The 17611-nt window shown below is 46.8% G+C and overlaps 1 long non-coding RNA gene across 2 annotated transcripts; it reads left to right on the plus strand.

The window, feature by feature from the left end:
• Positions 1 to 268: 268 nt before the first annotated feature.
• On the plus strand, positions 269 to 11603 carry LOC109257585 (uncharacterized). 2 transcript variants are annotated; one of them, XR_002076041.2, is made up of 4 exons: positions 269 to 759; positions 5508 to 5672; positions 6129 to 9121; positions 10771 to 11603. It is a non-coding gene; the product is annotated as an uncharacterized LOC109257585 (long non-coding RNA). The 2 variants fall into 2 exon arrangements; XR_002076042.2 differs by having other exon boundaries at positions 5512 to 5672.
• The last annotated feature ends 6008 nt before the right edge of the window (positions 11604 to 17611 follow it).

Below are 17611 nucleotides of genomic sequence, written 5' to 3' on the forward strand. Positions count from 1 at the left end.
TCTCTCTTTCTCTCCCTTTCTCTCAAAATAAATAAACTTAAAAAAAAAAGTAACATGGTCATGGCCACAGAGTCAGAGCTGGGACTGTAATCTAGGTTTGACTGAGTCGAAAGTACATGCTGTTAGTCACAACACCAGGAATGAAATATGCCGTGTGTACTGTGCCTGCATGCATTGGTCGGGAGTTGCTGCCAGAAGGCCTTAGAAGAATATCGGGCGGTCTCCCGACTGGGTGGAGAGAGTGCTGCAATGTGGCAGTAATGTCACATCTGTGAGGGGTGAGGGAGGATGTCCAGTGGCACACATGCTGTCTCTTTGACATTCTTATACTATATGACATTGCCTCCCCAGAAGTAGAGTGCAACAGAGACAAAGGACCAAAAAAAAGAGAGTGAGAAAAAGTAGGAGGTGGCTGCCTTTCTGGCCCTTTTCACACCCTGTGGCTGCATTTGTGTTTTCTTGGCAGTGGGAACACCTCTACCTACAGGCTTGTTTGCAGGATAGAATGCAATCAGAGGTAGGAACTAGCATGAGAACTCTTGCAAACAAAGGTTGCCAGTGCTGCTTCTTGAGCGGAGTTCATGATGACTGGGGGAACTTCAGGTCATCTGATACTTCCGTGGGACTGTAATACCTCTATGCAAAGACGCTGTTATTCCTTCCCAAAGGCCCTGCTGGGGAAGAAGGACCATCAGAGGTTGGAGGAAGGTGACATTCAAGCTGCTGAGCTAGAGTTTGAGGATTGACACCTGGTTGTGGGTAAGTCTTTGCAACCCATTGGCCATGGGATAATCACCATGTATTCACTTCAATGGAAGCCTGAGAGGTGGGGCTTGTAGAGTTTAGGTCTCAACTTACTTACTTACTGTGTAATCTTGGGTAAGTTATTTAACCTCTGTGAGCCTTGGTGCCTTACTTAAAACAGCATTTATCTTAGGGGCCCGTTGTGAGAATTGAATGAGATGAGGCGTAGAAAGAAACTACTTGGCTCTGATGTACAGCAAGCACTCAATGCTTATTAGATATTGTCTAGGAGGAACCTATATACATATGTGGAAACTGCAAAGTCGGGGCAATGATCTGAATCTGTGCTGCCCCAAACCAGGTAATTGGTGGTGGTTTTTCTTTTCCTTTTTCTCTTTCTTTCTTTCTTTCTTTCTTTCTTTCTTTCTTTCTTTTGTTCGTGTGCATCTGGATGCTTTGACTACCCAGTTTTCAGAACTGGAAAAAAGAAGGGTGGTGTTGTTGAGACCTGTTTATCTCAGTTTGTGGTCCTACTCGGTCCTGGTAGGTCTCTCGGTGTCTGAACCGGGGGAAAATGCACCCTCCCGCTGTGTGCTGAAAATATTGGCGAATGCAGAGCCAGACTTTGCATCCCCTGCTCCCAGCAGAAACCCACTGGGCCAGGACAGCCCTCCTTCCCTTGTCCTCCGTAAGAAACAGTTTAGATCATCACCGTGGTGGTGGCTACCCTTTACCAGCGTTAACCGTGTGCCGGGAACTTGATGCCTTCGATGGCCCCATAAAGCAGCCACTATTCCCATTCCGGTTCTGCAGACCAGCAGATTACGCCCCAATGTGTTTAAGTTACTTGTCCAGGAAGTGGCAGAGCTGGGATTCAAACCCAGGCCAGCCGGGTGTCAGCAGCCCCATGCTTACCACTGAACCATGCTCTCTGCAGGACACTCTAGCTTAAAGAGGAAGCTTGTTTGGCAGAGGGAGTGAAATGGCAAATGTGTAAGTCAGGGCCTGTGAGAAACTGTAGAGGGATCAGAGCAGCGTTCTTACTCCCTGCTGCGCGCCTGAATTGCCCGAGGAGCATTCATGAGCTAGAGAGTTCTGGTCCTGATCCCCTGAAATTCTGGAGCTCTGGATTGAGGATGGAGCCAGAGCTTCCCAGGTGGTTCTGATAGGCTTGCAGGCTTGAGGACCACTGAGGAGAGGAAGAGGTTTGGGAGGGATTTAGCAAATTCCTTGTGGTTAGAAACTTTTCCATTCCCTTCTTGGAAGTGGCTGATTCACATTCCAGGTAGTGCACCTTTGTCTCAGTATCTCCATTTGCAGCGTGTGGGCAATGGAGCTTGACAACATTGCAGAGCATTGGGTGGCTAAACAGCTTGTAGAGGGCCATTTACAAGGGAAGCATTGGGAGAAAGTCCTCCTGGGGCTTTGAAGTGACCCAATTTCAGTTTCCATGTGGTGGTGCTCTGGGCCACATCCCAGCACTTCTGGATTATTTGCAAGTAGGTAGTCCCGTGGGACCAAGGTGCAAGGTGTTTGCTTGCAGAGCCTGGGGTAAGTGGGGAACTCTGATTGCCCCATCCTTTGGTTGAAGAACAGTGTGAGCTGACACATAATTAGAACCATTAACTGGCTCTCAATATGGAGAATGAGATTTGTGGCTCCCTCTTACAAAGGATATATGAAACAGTAAACACACTTCCAGTTATGGATGGGGCTAAACACACCATTAAACTGAATGCTAATGGCTGTCTCCTGCTTCCTTTGAACATTTCACCGTGGCAACCAGCAGGTGCCCTTTTCTTGCCTTCTCTTTCATCTTCCCATAATTCTCTCCTGCCATGGCTTTGTGGATGATAATGGGCACATGCCTGAAATAGCAGTTATAAAGAGAATTAGAATTAAAAGAGGAAAAAAACCCCCAAATTAGGTTGGAGTAGGTTTCCAGCTCCTCATGCTATTTGCTTGTAGGATGAAGAAATCCCAGGTAGCAAGAACAGGCCAAGGCAGGTGAACATCTTGAACTGATGTAAGTAAGCGTCTTAATACACTGCATACTAAAGGCATTAAGCCTGGCCTGACTTCTGAAGCTCAGCACTAAATTGTGGGGGCAGCATAATTTATGGCTGAAGAATAGGAGCCCAGGAGTTTGACACTCTCGGATATAAATCCTTTTCTGTTGCTAAAAGCTGTGTGACCTTAGGTGAGTAATGCTCTCTCTTTCTGTGCCTAAGTTTCCTCACTTGAAAATCAGGGGTAATAATAATAATAATTGTTTCATGGGGCTATTGCAGGGGTGGGGTAGAGTGGGGTAAGGGGGTGGGTTGGCAATTATAATGGGTATGAAGCTCTTTGTATAGTGCCTGGCACATAGTATGTGCTCAGTAAATGGTAGCCACTCTGATGACGATGGTGTTGAGTAACAACTTGCTGGGTAACTTTAGGCCAGTAACTTTCCTGAGCTTCAAACTATTCATCTATAAAAGGCAAGCTAATAACAGTACCTGAGTCATTAGTTTAAAGCTCTAGATAAGAATTAAATGATAAAAAGTATTTGGCACAGGGCTTGGCACATAATCAGAGTTCCATAAGGATTTTCTGAATGATGGGGGAAAAAAATAAATAAATGCTATCACCGATGAAGAAGCTCAATCAGCAGGCCCAGAGCATTTAATATTAGACACCGAGGGAGAAAAATAGGAACAGCCCTGAACTCGTTGTCAGTTACATTTGTTAGCAGCCGCAGACCTTCCTTTGCTCCCTTTGTCCTTGTTTCTCCACTCCCCTCGGCCCTTAGCACGCGCGTGTGCTGGAAAAGAGAAAACGCGATGCTGACTTACGCAAATGAAATCCCAGTATCACAGCGGGCACCGAGCAAGGCCTCTGGCAGGAAGGCCATAAATAACATTGCACGACTGCTCTGCCAGCAGAGCCAGCCGGCCATGGGGCCTCCCGGCCGCCCCCCTACCCCGGGCCCTCAAGCATTCTGGGCCGCCCCAGTCCCTCACCTCCCCATCGGCTGCCCCCTCCCAGGTCCGTTCTGCAGGACACTGACTCCTACTCCGAAGCCACCTGTCGTCTTCGGCCCGCCCCGGCTTCCCTCCAGGAGCACCCCCCGGGGAGAAGGCAACCTGGTAAACCAGGTACTGGCATAGCTGCTTAGTCGGCTAGCTACTCTGATGGGACTAATTGCAGCGCCTTTTAAATAGCATTTATGGTCTTAATTTCTAGTTACAAAAATGATACGTGTTTATTTTAGAAAATTTCAGGGGAAAAAATGGGGGAAAGAAACAAGCACACAGAAGAAAATAAAGATCTTGAGGCCCTGGTGATATTCCAGGCCAATTACATCAGATTTTCTACAAATGGGGTCATCCATCAGCATTGGGTGTTTTTTTTTTTTTTCTTTAATTCTGGAGGTGATTCTGGCGTCGCAGGCAAGGTTGAACCATCCCCTTGCCAATAACACTTTACAGTATTTCCTTCACTTTTCAGTTTTATATTTGTACCATATTATACACACTATTTGAAACTTGATTATGTTTTCTTTGGCCTAACAATATGTTATGAACATCTTCCAAATCATAAATATTCTTTAAAATATGATTTTAAAGACTGCTTATGTAGCTTTCCGTCTTATGGATGTACCTTAATTGTTTTTAACCAGTTCCCATTATTAGATGTTTTCTAAAATTTTGCTGTTTAAAATAATTCTGGGATGTATTTCTACTCCCATCTGTAATCACCTACTTAGCTAACACTTATGTAGCATGTAACCCTATGCTGGATACCGTTCTAAGGCATTGCATATATTTATTTCATTTAATCCTCAAAACCAACCCAAGAGATAGATACTGTTATCATCCCTCCTTTAGAGATGAGGAAACTGAGACTCAAGAGAGGCTAAATCACATGACTGATTGGTGGTGAAGCCGACGTGGCTCCAGAGTCCACACTCTGTAATTACAATTGCTGGGTGAATTATAAATACAGAGAACAAACTGATGGCTGCCAGTTCAGGGTGGGGTGGGGGTGAGGGGTTGGCCACAATGGGTGGAGGTGTTGGGCAAAATGGGAGGCCGCCAGTTACGGAATAAGTCAGTCACGAGAGTAACAGGTACAGCATAGGGAATAGAGTCAACGGGACCAATCATGGTTTCGTGATGACGGATGATGGCTACACTTGTAGGGGGAATAGCATAACATATACAGTGGTGTTGAGTCACGATGTTCTGCACCTGAAACTGGTATAACATTGTGTGTCAACTATAATCACACACAAAAATAAAATTACTGAGTCAAAATATATGACATCTTTCAAGGCTTTTGAAACACATCGCCAGACAGCTCACCATTAATGTTGTATCCATTTATTTTGTCACCAGCAGCGTCTGTGAGCCAGTGTGTGTGTGTTGGAGGGTGGAGTGCTGGTCTCTGACTTTGAAAAAGAATTTTCAAACCCAATGGAAGCTGCAAATGTAAACATCCTCCTTATTGAAGGTTTATTACCTATGCAGAAAAAACTTTTATAGCAGGATTTTAAAAAGTGGTGTGTGTTTATATTACCTATACAGAAAAAACTTTTATAGCAGGATTTTAAAAAGTGGTGTGTGTTTTATAGTGTGGGTCTGTAGTTGTAAATGGTGCGTCAAGCATGAGAGCTGGTATTGTTTCTGCCGTGGTAGGAAAAGGGGACTGTCAGAGGCCCTCACCCTGTGCTGTGTTACACAATTATCTTCTTTTTCACACCCCTCTTTTTTTGCAAGACAGAGAAAAGATCGACACCTCCATAGTGGTTGTTCACGGGAGAAGTGCTCTGAGAGAGACAGTATTATCCAGGAACATTCTGTAGCTCTTCTGATGTTTTGCTGAAGGACCTGGAGCTCCCTCTCAGGAGGAATCTGATTTGACTGCCTCCAGCTGCTCATGGGGTGAGTGGAACTGGTTTTCTGGGAGCCCTGGGAGGAGGGCAGAGGGGCCCAAAGGCCAGGATGCCGAGGGAGTCCCAGGAAAGAGGAGCTAAGCCTGAGAGGAAGGCTTTATGAAAGCCCATTGAGAGCATCCCTGTGAGCGTGAGAAACATACAAAGCCCTGTGTGCCACCTTCCTGGTTTCTGTGTGTATTTGTCACGTCAAGCCAGTAACTCGGTTATTATCATTTTCCTGTTGGAGGAAGATTGTAAACACTCAAGACTCTGTCATCCCCTCCCCCCACCACACATACACTATTAATGACATGTCTGAAGGATTTCCTACCTATAGCAGGAAAGCAAAAGAACTTCTCATAACTTTGAACTCCTTGAGGACAGGGGCCCGTATCTTTTATAATTATTATGATATTCACTTTCAGTGGCTCCAGCAGGTCACAACTTTCATTTCTATTCACAGTGTACCCTATCCTATTGGTTGAAGCTTTGATGGGAGTTCTGTTAGTGGGCTCTATTTTTGTTGTTACAGAAGCCCAATTCTAGCTGTCTTACCAGGAGGGGAGTCCAGGATGGAGAGCAGGTATGACTGGAGTCAGAATTTTGAAGGATGTTGTTTCTGTTTGCCTCTCTGTCTCTGTCTCTCTCCCCTTCTCTGGGCTGGCCTCATTCCCTCCCACTTGGTGGGATCCCTTCACATGGTCAGGAGAGGTGTCTTCTCTTGAATTTTATGTGTGTGTTCTGAGGGACAGAAATCCTCCGTTGTCTGGGTTGTTGCTAATCTGGATGGATGAAGCCTAGAGCTGCCTGTGGCTGTTTCCTGATATGTGAGGCCGTTCTAACCCAGTGGAGAGAGAGGACTGCTCTCTCCTAACACTCTTACGTTGATCCCAGAGAAACATCAGGCTTGGCTTGAGTCACATCAGGTCAGTCAACTACTGCATCCAGTGGAAGAAAGTATGAGGAGGGGTCAGAGCATTTACATGGCACCCTATGTGTAGCAGTCTGTACTTGCTGTTCACAGGAAAAGTGGGGAAAGAGTGTAAGGAAGACAAACCAACAGAGAACTGTGTCATCGTTCAGACTCATTGTTTTTCTAGCCCAGGGTTTTCACTGGGCAGGTTAATTGGGATTTTTATTTCTGTTCATGCCATGTCCTTTCCAGTGCTTTTTTATCTGTAATAAGGCAAGGACTTGTTTTCATTAAAATCTGATTCTTTTAACCCTTCCTCTTCAGTCATTGTTTCCCTGTAATTCAAAAACATGCAGATATCTTCACATTTATCACCACACTTCTCAGATGAGGAGGTTTACCTTTGAAAGCTCCCTTTCTTGACCAGTTACCTGATGTTAAGTCCCTTAACATATCATGTCTGGACACAGGCCTCCACTGCTGACTCTTGCAGGGCATGGGCTCCCCCTGGGCTGCTGAATCCCTTATCCTTTCTTGGTCGTGGTCTCCTGGCTGCCACAGAATAATGTGTAAGCTTACTTTCAAGCGCTGTCTCCATTTTGGGAGCAAAGAATGTCCTCATGAAGGACCCGGAAAAACTATTTCCCTTTTTGGCACTTCTGCCCTTTTATGCAGTCTGGTTTTGTTCTCTGTGTATAAATAGAGGAGGGACACATTGTTTGCCCCTCCACCTTTTAGCTGGGCTATATTTTGCCTTTGGCTGGCAGGGCAAGCTTTGGAATAAGACAAACTTGGGTTCACATCCCAGCTTCACTACTCACTTGCTGAGGGGCCTTCAGTGAGATGGGCTTTTCAAAATATCTTTCAGCATCGGTTCCCTCTCCTATAAATGGAGGGAAACAATGGTGCCTGCCTCATAGGGTGGCCATATTGCTTCATGAGTCACATGGACCCACAAAGCCCAGCTCCCAGTAGATGTTCAGTAGATGTGAATTCTCTTCCTCCCCGCAAAGACACTTGATTTGTTTTCTGTCACCCTGGGCATTAGCTCTGCACTGACTCACCACATCTATATATCCCATAAAAGTTGCCAGTCCATGGACTATTTTTAAATGTATTCATGTTTTCCATGTTCTAAAGAAGCTGGCCATTAGGAATAATCTTAAAGGTAGTTACTCTTTGGTAAAGGCCTTCCCTACTTTTTTCTTCTGTATAGAAATAGCTTTTCCTTTTATTCTTTCTGGTGTAACAGAGATTTCTCCCCCCTCCCCCATCCTGTTTAGCATCTTCTCCATTTGCCTATTGAAAGAACACACTCTCTTCTTTACAGAACTGTTCCTCTTTCACCTCTGGTTGGGGTGGGCTGAGGGATGTCATGCGACGAAGACTGGACCAGTCGTCATATGTCATACCCCTTGCCACAGTGATTGGCTCAGTGGTGGCCCTGTGACCCAAGTTTGGTCCTTCCCTTGAGTTTTACCTGCGGGGTCTGGGACAGCAAAATCCTCTTTCTCTGTGTATGTTGCTAATCTGGGTTGATGAAGCCTGGAGCTGCCTCTGCCATACCTTCTGCTGTGTGGACAGACCTCTTTCATCTTAAGAAAGAATGAGTCCAACACATGGAGAGAAGCAGAGAGCTAAGATATGGGGTGAGAAGGGAGCAGGGGAAGGAGGCCAAGAGAGATGCTCTCGTCATTTGATTTCCTAGGGACAGCTGTAGTCTCTCACAGCCAGTGAGTTCTGACTTTTCCTTAAACCAGATTGGGTTCAGCTTCTGTTCCTTGAAGTCAAAGATTCTAATAAATGTGTTGGTATATTTAAGGTAATGGCCCCCTTATAAATGAGAGCTGTGTTTATGTCACAACAAAATCCTGACAGCTAATCTAAGCTGCTAATATGGCACAAGAGTCATACACTGAATTCTTACAGAGGGCAAAATTATCTGGGGTTATGGAACCCCTCCCAGTTTTGTACCACTGGGACCTGGCATAGTACCATGGGACCTGGCACACAGAAAGCCTCAATCTCTACTCAGTAAAGTAGGGTAGTGAGGGAGGATCTAACTGGTTCAGGTGGTCAGTCATCCTCTAGTCCAGGGGGGCCCATCGGCTAGGCAGTGGCTCCCACACAGGCCTCAGTTAGCCCACAGCCTGGGTCTCTATGGGTCAGATGTGGCCAGATGTGGGTAGGGATCCACGATGCAGAAAATCACTTCTTTTGCGTTAAGAGTTCTTTAATTTGACTGGGTATGGTAAGTTCTCTGAGTCTCACAAAGGGGACCAAATAGCAGCTGGGCACTTAATGTGGCTTGCCCAGACCATTTGAATCCTCCCATTAGAGTCCTCAGTGAAGGATTTGGAAAGCTACTGGGGGAATTCCAGAAAAAGACAAACTACTCCTGTCCTGCTGAGGGTCTCCCCTTGAGCTTCTCTTCCAGAGAAGCGCTGTGACCCCAGACAAAGAGAGGAGTTCTGGGAAGCCGCGGGAGCCTGCACAACTGCCAAAGAATGGCTGACTCCAGAGCGACCGACCGAGGCCTGCTGGTGAGAAACCTACCCCATGCTACGGTGAGGCCACCGCAGTGTGACTCGTACACAGCCTCTGCTGGGGATGAGGGCCTGGGGAAGCAATAACACTCCCGTGTCAGCCCAGCTCTGGCCTTGTCCCCAGGCCCTGTTCCCACTGTAAGCTGACACTGGTGGGGAAGGGCCTCTCGTCTCCTCCTCCAGGGGTCAGGAGGCCTCCAGGGCAACATCTATTCTCAGACAGAGCAGCTGCCTGTGGAGGCTTCAGAGAGAGTGTGAGGAAAGCAGGCACCCCTGTGAGGGGGGCAGGGCAGGAGATCTGGCTCCTCCAGGGGACTTGGCTTTGGAAGATTGGCACTTGAAGTTGATTTTAATCTTGGCCCTGTCTACACAACAATAGAGTCAACTGGATTACAGTGGGCTAGAACCAGAGGGGCATAGCATAGGAATCTGGACACTCGGGGATTTGGCCCCCCTCTTCCCCCTGAGCCGTGGTGGGACCAGGGCCAAGACTTCAGTTTCTGTGGGCCTCAGTCTCCTCAGTGGTAAGTTGAGAAATCTTGGCCCACATGCTCTTGGAGGATTTCTCTTGGTGAGTAATCCACACTTTCCCATCAAATGATGGATCTAAATTCACTTGCTCTGTTGAGATAACCCATATAGAGGAGATGAGGCTCAAAGTTAAGTTTCCTCATAGGCAGTATAGGCAGATGGATGCGAAGCAACATTATTCCAAAAAGAGTGACAGTAGTAATAATTATTACCAAAATGACAGCAACAAAGCAACCATTTAAAAAAATACTATGAGCCAGGCACTCTATGAATGATTTTACGGTACATGACCTGGTGTAATCCTTTATAATACTCTTATAAATTACTTATCATACTCTTATAAATAAATTACTTGCTCAACATCTTGGTGTTAAAAAGGTGGTGGAGCTGGGATTTGAACCCGGGTCTGCTTGATTCTAAATCCCGCGTTCCTGTCTACTCTGTTATCAAGTGGGTGAGTGGCGCCTTCCACCTTCTGCTGTGAAAACACAGACATGTAGAGGCAGCAATTGCTCACAATCCTGCCTGGAAGTCGGGGCTGATGGCTTCTCAACTGTGACTGTGTCACAGACAGCCTTCGGCACTGTAGCCCCAGACTTCTTTTTTCCATCTCCATCATTTGCCTTTTCCCCACCACCCTCACCACACTTGTGCTCCACTCAGCACACATCCCTGCTCAGGCAAGGTTCGGAAGCCATCCCATTTTTGAAGATGTTCTCTGATTTTTTGCTTCTGGAATAGCCCGTGCCATGTTCTGTAATTATATTTTAGTCAGTATTTATCCAGTAAGTATTTACTGAGTAACTCTGTGTGCTTCGCACTGTGGTAGGTGCTTGTGAATTTTCTCCTGCTCATTTTCCCTGCCTCCAGGCACCCAACACACAATCAAGGTCACAGGTTGCTTTTGTTTTCTCTTCTCTTCTCTTCTCTTCTCTTCTCTTCTCTTCTCTTCTCTTCTTTTCTTTTTCCCCCCTTTTTTCCAGAGATCTGTCTTATTTCCCTTGACAAAGCCTAGCACACTGAAGATACTCAATAGCTATTTAAAGCGGACTCATGATCCAGAACTTATCTCACTTTTAAATAATGGCCTGTTTCTTCCCTACATCCCCCACTAGGTTCTTAGACTCTCATGGATAGGAGCTGGCACAGAAGGGGAATTTAACACATGTTTATTGAATTAATGGTCAGTGAGAAGTATGAGTTCTGGGGAGTGAATATGCTACTTCTACAGGCATGGATCAAGCACCACCGAGATCATGAGTGAACACCACGAAGAGTAAATACCATGCGGATCTCATGTTTTCAGGACCCCAAGTGCCCAGTGACTAGAATGATACACACAAAGTAACATGGCAAAGATTCAGCAGAAGGAGAAACTGGGTACCACTGAGACACCCTCCCTGACCAGAATCACTGTTGGTCACTGGTCACTTCCTCAGCCCACCTGTGGCTCTAATTCCCACAGCATCCTTCCCTTAGGGGGCTTTGGCCTCTGGGAAGAAATGAATGTGGCCCTTGAGAGAGCCCTGCATTCTTGCACAGGTGATCACCCCATCCAATTCAATGTGAACTCAAGTAGAAAGGATTGTGACCTTTCCAGAGGCCAGAATCATTGTTCTGGAACTGGAAGGGGCCACGGCAGTTCTTTGGCCTGGTTCTAATCTTCTGTCTGAAGAAATCATTGTAGTGGGGTGCGACTATTCTAATGCCTGGCCCCAGAATTCTCTTTTGGAGGAGAACTGTCTTGAGACCCTGAGGGCGAAGTTGGCAAGAGACAAAATGATGAAGAGAGAACTGGTGTCTTGTGCATAAAAATAAATAGGGACTTTGGGTGAGAGACTCTGAAGGAGAGGAAGTACAGGAGGAGGGGACTTCTCAGGGGGAAATGAAACTTGAAACTTATTCTTGTGGAAATTTTAAGAACAAGGATGTCTAATTTTTGATTGCACAGTTTTTATTTGTGATTGCTGTAAACCATTCTCTCTCTCCGATAAAGATCCCCCCCCCCCACATCCCTTGTATAAGTGGGTCTTAGGGAAGAAGAGAGAAATTGAGGAAAACGTGCTGAATTCCTCATGTGTATTGGCATTGACAGCTTACATAGGATGGGGAGATTATCCATAAACTAAAATAGTTCAGTGGAAGCAAGTGATTAAGGAAGTCCTCAGAAGGGTGGACAGGAATGAGGATTGTGCTTCTCATATAGGATGGGGTCTCAAACCAATTTTTATTTGACTCTCAAAGAGCAGGGGCATTCCCTAGGGTTCTTTGGTTGTAAGTAATAGGCTAAAAAGCAACTAAAGGACTTTATTAGGTGGCTTAGTTCAGAGAAGTGAAGGGAAAAATCCAACAATCAGTTCCCAATGAACAGGAACCTGCCACTTCAGGGCATCCCCAAAGGAGAGAATCAGCCCAGCCTTTGGGCATGCTGACGAGGTTCCTGCCAAGATCAGCTCCTAGAGAGAGGGAGTCCTGTGGACAAGTCTGGGTCAGCTGTGCCACCACCCACCCCCTCACTTGGCTGGAGTAACATGGAGTAGGGGTGTCATCATTGACCTTCTTGGAACCACATGAGAGAGTAAGGGGAGGGTTTTCAAAGGAAGGAAAGGGGGTACTTCAGCCAAGACTCAGAGGAAGGGATGTTAGGCAAGCAGAAATAGCAGATGTCTGCACTCACAGGGTGTCTCGGCTATGAGATGTTACTGCTGGCACGTAATGGTAGATTGGTAAGATAGCCAACCCCCCTACTACGTCTTGAAATTAATTTCACAACAGGCCTATGGTTAGACCTGAGGAATGCTCCAGCATGTGGCTGGCAAATGGAGGAGGAAGGAGAGAAGCTGAAAATCCAGTCCCTTGTGTTCCAGTGCTCGGCCTTTTCCCTACAGTAAGCTCCCTGGCTCCCCCTCACCTCTAAGCCTTTGCTTGAGCTGTGTCCTCTGCCTGAAATTCCTTCCCCTTTCTTTGCTACCTGTTAATTCATTTTGTTCTTTAAGACTCAAGAGTATCACCTGAAAGAAACTTTCTCTAACTGCCCCTTCCCCATGGGTTAAGTGTCTCTCTTCTACGTATATCTTTATTTTATTTCATCTTCCAAGTATATATTGTTTATCAAAATAGTTAACGTAAGCACGTGGTACAAAGTTCAACTATGCAAAAGGTATAAAGAGAAAAATTGGCTTCTCGTCACCTGTGAGTCCAGTTTGCCCCATGAAAGCCACCATTCTTTTCTGTGTCTCCTTCTAGAATACACATGTGCATGCTCACATGTGCACACACACACACTCGTGCACACGCATGCACTACCACCGTCACTCTAAGGAGCTGCCTCCCCAGACTCCGAACCCACTGAGGGCGAGGCCTCCTTATTTGCCTCTGGGGCTCCAGCAGCTAGGACACCCAGGTTCTCTGCAAAGTTCAGCTACTGACTGCTAAGAGCCACCTTCTTGCAGAAGCGAGAAGTGGGAGGGAAGGGGGACAGATTCTGTCTGAGATCACTTGATGCCACGCTCTGGGATCTACGAGTTGCTTTTAATTTCCTGTGCTCGGCCGCTGGCAGCCTGATGAAATGAAGCAGATAGCAAGACTTCAGATCTGGCCCTGCCTGGCCCGGGGCTTGTCTGCTTGCTGCAGGGCCGTGACCTCCGGACCCCGAAGACAGAAGAACAGAGTGCATTGCCCAGCCTCCTTGCCCAGAAGGAGGCTGGGAGTTCACAGGATGAGGCAGCACCCTTATGGTTTAGGGCGTGGGGAGGAGAGGTGGTGCAGAGAGCTCACTACTTGGGCAAACAGAGAGGGTTAGGGTCCTGGCTGTGTCGCCTCCTGGCTTCTGCTCCCTGAACCTGCTTCCTCAAACATAAATGGAGGGTATTAGCAGCATCTACTTAACTGAGTTCTTATGAGGATTCAGAGAGAATGAATTCAATGTGCAAGGCGAGGTGCCTGAACCCTGGCGCACACTGAGTTGGTGGCTGGTGTTGTCATTCTATCGTCCACATGGTCATCAGGATCAGCCTCTGCAAAATGGTTTCTACTGGCAACTGTCATCTATCTTTGTGCCTTTGGGCACTCTTTTTCCCTTCTAGGCACTGTGTTCTTATCTTTCGTCATCTCTCCTGATGTGGCTGCCACTCCTGCCACCATTACCACCTCCACGGATTCAGTGTTGGCTCTGTGCCAGGCATTTGCCCTGAGGGTGGGGCGTGCTGGCTAATCATTACAACATCGGTGATTCTCCCTGCAAGCCCGAGAAAATGGAGAAAATGGAGTCACGGAGGCCTGTGGCTCCACCATGCATCCCTCCACAAGGTCCCTGTGGTCTGCCTGCTACCTCTCCTTGTCACCTGTATGATTGCACATGCTGTAACTGCTTTCCTTGCTTCCACCCTGCCTCCAAGCACCCATTCTCCACACAGCAGGAAGTGACTTTAGGGATTGGGGCAAAGACCTGGAGAGGGTCTTTCAACATATAAATCAGGTTGTGCTCCTTCTTTGTTTAAAATCCTCATCAGTAAGACGAGGAATAATGAGCACATCTACTTCCTAAGGTTGACATGAGTAATAAAGGAGAGACCTCACCTTAAAGGGTTAGCACGTGGTGAGTGCTTGGGAATGGTGCCTCTTCTTATGGGGAACATGACAGTCCCTGTCCTCTTGGACCAGATTTGTTTGACATTCCTTTGATACTGATGATGAGAGAAGAGACCTGTCCTCACTTGCTCATTGGTCTCCTGTCCTCATTGGCTCTGTAGTCTTGGCTAAGCCACTTAGCACTGTCTGAGCCTCTGTTTTGTCATCTGTGAAGTGGGAGTAATAATAGTACCTGCCTCATAAGGTTGTTCTGAGTATCAGGTGAGATAGCGCATGAAGAACTCGACATGACTGCCACACAGTAAGTGCTGAACAAATGGGAGCTGTGCACTCTGGTTATAATTGCTACATATAGCTGCATCTTTGGGAGGGGCTGGCTTTCCCCAACCACTATCTTTGGCATCCCCTCCTGGCATGATTGCTGCAGTTTTCCACCTCTGGGGTGAGAACTAGACTCTAACACCCTTTATCTGGCAAAAAAAATAAAGAGGTACATAGAGGGAGCCTTTCTTCTCGCGTCTGCCTTGGCTCCTTGCTATTTGGGGGCTATGTGCCTTTTGTCGGGTGAGGCTATTGCTACAGCAGGACCGGGCTGCCATGCGCTGGTGACCGGCTCTAGCTTCTGCACCCTGGTGTTGACTTTGGCAACAGGGACTTTGGAGGAGGGCTGCCATGGTCACATTCTTCAAAGCAACAGAAAGAAAACAGCGCAGCCCTTGCCAATTTCCTTGAGCTCCCAGGGAAAGAAACAGAAACAAGTAACATGAGTAACAACACGAAAATGAGATTGAAAGCGTGTTGGAAAGAGCTGAAAGCCTTAGGGGCATGCTTCAGGAACCGCACTGTTGCTGTTTGGCTGCCCCAAATTTTGTATTCTGCTGGGTGTAGCACGCTAGCTAAAGAGAGGTAGAATTCCACTGTTGGAGGGGTGGAGCCAAGAGCCCTGGGGACCGGGCACCAGGGGAGAGGGGTAGATCCTGGGAAAACCAGAAAGAGAAAGTAGTGATGTCTATAGTAGACCAACAGTTTTTCTGTGTAGTATGTGTTATAACCCTCTCTCCACCCCCCCGTTCAATTCACAACGACACCTGCATTAATCTCCAGTGTATGGGGAATTAGGTTTGTTCTGAGGGGTGTGGCAGAGTGCTGAATGTTAACTCAAGGTTGGCCTTAAGCCAGAGCAGAGGCAGTCAAAGGGACCTCTGCACATATAGACTGTATACAGATGCAGGGACCTGCTTACCTCTATAGATCTCACCATCCACAGGAAATAAAAAAGTGATATACAGAGAGCACTCAGATTACTGTATTAGTGTGAAATAATAAGAAAAAAAAAAACTGGTATAAACCTGTCCTCCCACCCTTACCCCCTAGAAAGAGAAGCCAACACTGTATAGTTAAAGTCAAGTTGAAGGAGATTATGTGGGATCTTTTGCAATGGGAGGAGGAGAAAGGAAATATTTCTTAAGACTAGAGAGAGCCAGAAGTTGTTGACTCCTCGAGACTGGTGTTCCTTTTATCTATTGCTTCTTAAAGGAACACCCCAAAACTTGGTGGCTTAGAACAACAACATTTATTTTACTCATGAATTGGCAGGTTAGCCAGGGGTTGGTGGGAACAATGCACCTCTCTCTCTCTCTCTCTCTCTCTCTCTCTGTCTCCACTCAGCTGGGGTGTCTGGAAGGTCGGGGCTGGAGTCCTCTCAAGTCTGTTTGCTCACATGCCTGACAATTAATACTGGCTGTCAGTGGGGCCTTCACTGGGGCTGCCTGCCAGAACACGTACACTTCTCATGGCCGGGGCTTCCTCCTTGCCACATGGTGGCTGGGTTCCAAGGGCAAGCATCTTGGTAGAGAGAGCCGGGCAGGAGCTGTGTTACCTTTTCTAACCTAGCCTGAGAAGTCCCGCAGCCTCCTGTGGACTACGTTCTAGTCACCACATGTATTAATCTGCTAGTGCTGCTATAGCAAAGCACCACAGCCTGGGAGGCTTAAGCAACAGAAATTTATTTCTCACAGTTCTGGAAGCTGGAAGTCCAAGATCAAGGTTTTATCAGGATTGGTTTCTTCCGAGGCCCCTCTCCTTGGCTTGTGGAGACTGTCGTCTCCCTGTGTCTTCATTTGGTCTTCCCTTGGTGTGTGTTTTTGGGTCCTAATCGTTTCTCATAAGGACCCACCCAAATGGCCTCAATTTAACTTATTTACCTCTTTAAAGGCACTATCTCCAAACAGTCACGTTCTTAGGTACTGGGGGATTAGGGTTTCAATGCATGAATTTTATGGGGCAGCGGTGGAGGGAGAGACAGAATTCAGCCTGTAACACCAAAGCTAGTCTATATTCAAAGGGAGGGGAATTAAATTCTCCCTTTTGATGGGAGGAATGTTAAGGAAATTGCAGATGGGTGTTAAAAGCACCACAACTGGGTAAGTGTCAGGGTTTTGGCAAGTCCTGTAGCTGGTGACACTCAGCACCCTGAAAATGTTGTAGAATCTCAGACAACAGTCAGATTGTAGCTTCCAGGAAAGACCCAGTGCCCAAAGGTGTGAGCAGGATGACACTACCTCTTGCCATCAGAAGGGTCACTGGGGTGAGGTGGCTCAGGACCCTTCTCCTGTTACCCAACGTCCAAATAAGTTCCTGGAATCTGGTATGAATTCAGGGAGTGGAAGGGCTCTCAAAATCATGACTCAGATTGAATTTCCCATCAACCTGGTGAGTGAGGGCTGAAGAGCTAGGCTTAATTAGACTTGAAGTAACGTGATGTTCCTTCTAACTGAGCTTTGAAGCAGAGTTCATACTCGTTCCTTGCCATCATCACATAAGGATTACAGTGGGGTAGGAATGATACAAGCTTCTGCCTTTAGGTAGCTCTGTGCTGCTTCTCCTCCATTCTCTTGAAAAAGTGAGGACACAGAATTCCCAGCTCACCATCTCCATTCTGACAGGCGATCCTAAGCATTTCCCCCAACAGCTACTGCTGTGGGCATGGTTTAAAAAATAAAACCAGGGGTGCCGGGGTGGCTCAGTCGGTTACGCATCCCACTCTTGGTTTCGGCTCAGGTCGAGCTTTCACAACTCGTGGGTTTGAGGCCCACATCAGGCTCTGAGCTGGTAGCACAAAGCCTGCTTGGGATTCTCTCTCTCCCGCTCTCTCTGCCCCTCCCCCACTCATGCTCTCTCACTGTCTCTGTCTCTCTCAAAAATAAATAAACATTAAAAAATAAAGACGTAATCTTACTGTTTAAAAAAAATAAAAGTAAAAACAAATAAAAAATAAAGTCAAAATGACCTTGTTAGGTGGGATGGGTTAGGAAGTGGGCATTGACTCAGAGGCAGACCACGGGGTAGGGTGAGTGTATCCCTGTA

The sequence above is a fragment of the Panthera pardus genome, unplaced genomic scaffold, assembly GCF_024362965.1.
Source record: "Panthera pardus isolate Hobbes unplaced genomic scaffold, ASM2436296v1 HiC_scaffold_2, whole genome shotgun sequence".
Classification (NCBI taxonomy): Eukaryota; Metazoa; Chordata; class Mammalia; order Carnivora; family Felidae; genus Panthera; species Panthera pardus.